We start from the raw sequence: 2,086 nt of genomic DNA on the forward strand, positions 1-2,086 counted from the left end.
AAAAAAACATTTATTAACTAAGCCTTGTCTGATGAGGCTGTATAAAGTGCTGCCACACAGGATTTCTTCTTTCAGCCCTTTCTTTAAATTAAAATAAATTTTAAAAAATCATTACTTATTTTATCTAGTGCTAAATATTCTGTTTTTATTTGCATATTCATATGATTAATATATTTTGTTACATAAAAAGACAATGTTCCCAGCTTTTTTGATGCAAAAACAGCAACACAGAGAAAAAAGGGGAGACACACATCCATCTTGCTATCCTTATGAGGACTCCACACACACAGCGCTCAGCTTCTCTGCCTCATTCTGCTGCTCACGTTTTTAACACCAGGCAAAAAAAATGCATTTAAAACAGATGACATTAACTTTAGATCACAGTTTGAAACACTCCAGCATTTTTAAAAAGAAAAACAACACGGACATGCTGATTACAGTGCGGGGCGGAAGTGAAAGTAAAACATGGTGCTGAGCACCCGTTCGGTAAAGGAAATTAAACACAGCTGTTCTTTCTCCCCTCATATTCCGACACAGAGGGTAGAAACAGCTAAATTAGACAGTTAAAACACATTTACAGTTCATAACTCACCCTTGTTGTTGTAACATTCATCCTATGTTGTCCGCAAGCACTTTCCGCCCTGTTGTGGGTCCATTTCCTTGAAAAATGAAACTTAACCAGGCACTTTGAAGAAGCTCTGACGCTGGTAGTCTATGTAGATAATAATGTTGGTTTACACACCCCAGAACCGAACATTTTGACTTCTGAACTTGCATATTCGGAAAGACACTATGAACTACAAAATCACAAAGCGAGGAAAAAAATGGCGGACTATGAAATCCAGTTGGCCGGAAATACATTACCATCAATGGTAGTTCCGAAGAAAAAAGTGTGACGAAATAAACAATGAAATGAAATAAGCAACAGCAGATTTTGAACAAACTGAAAAATTTGACCCATAAATAATATAAAAATATATTTGCAGTAACTGGACAGAATAAATTATAGTTTTCTATACTCCTAGACACTATAATTGCACAAAAAATAGTTTATAAATGCAAAAAACGTGCATTTAGCATATGTCTCCTTTAAATTATGGATCTCGTTTGGGATCTGCATGTTTTAGTTTGTTTGTTTGCTTTTGCTCAGCTCATCAAAAATYGAGGATCTGTTTAGTGAGCTGATTAAAATAATTCTGACACTAAATAAAGACCCCTGCCTTCGCCTGGATGAGTCAACCTGGAAGTTGAGGCAAAAACTAAATGAGTGTTCCCTGTTGGTTGGCTTGATAAGTTTAAATCTATGTAAACAGTTAGGAACTTTTACAAAAGAAAAATACACCTCAGATCTTTTTTTCCAGAAGCTGACTTTTGATGACTCCCATGGTTCTTATCTTGCAGGCACGACTTTCAGCTTATATCCAGTGTGACGTCTGTCGCCTCTCGACTGAAGTCTAACTTTGATTTATTCTCTTTCCTCAAAATAAATCAATCAATCAATTCTTAACAGCCTTTTCAGTTAAACTTGCCACAAAGTTAAAGTGAAAACTCTGATCTTTTGAAGTAGGTTTTTATAAAGGTTATTTCCCTTATCTGTTATATCTTTGAATGGCCTCCATCTGATAAAGGTAGTTCAAATGAGGCCAAGACCAAGTCCAGTTTGAAAAACTTCATAGCAGTTCATACAGACACTAATGAAATATTTAAATTATTCTTGTACAATTACTGTGTAATTGTATAAACAATTGTGTAACCTTTTWAGTTCTGTATTATTTATATACTTCATGGTTATTTTGGAATATTAGGCACACCTGACTGCTGCCACTCATAATTGCATCAACACAACAAGTTTTATAAAATGGAATTGAATGAACCAATGTAAAATTAAATTTAAAACAATTGATATATCAATCAAACACTTAGCTTTAGTTCTCTTTTACTCCTTGCTTATTACACCAGTAAATTCTTAGTCTGTAACTCATTTACTGACAATGGCAATAAAGCGTTTCTGATTCTGATCACACACACACACTATATATATATATATATATATAGAGAGAGAGAGAGAGAGAGAGAGAGAGAGAGA

General features: G+C 34.4%; 1 protein-coding gene across 1 annotated transcript in view; it reads right to left on the reverse strand.

The window, feature by feature from the left end:
* The window catches only part of col4a1 (collagen, type IV, alpha 1), a gene marked incomplete in the record, with an annotated part of 65,375 nt that overhangs the window by 62,203 nt on the left and 1,086 nt on the right, over positions 1 to 2,086 (reverse strand).

Source organism: Austrofundulus limnaeus, unplaced genomic scaffold, assembly GCF_001266775.1.
Source record: "Austrofundulus limnaeus strain Quisiro unplaced genomic scaffold, Austrofundulus_limnaeus-1.0 Scaffold171, whole genome shotgun sequence".
NCBI lineage: Eukaryota > Metazoa > Chordata > Actinopteri > Cyprinodontiformes > Rivulidae > Austrofundulus > Austrofundulus limnaeus.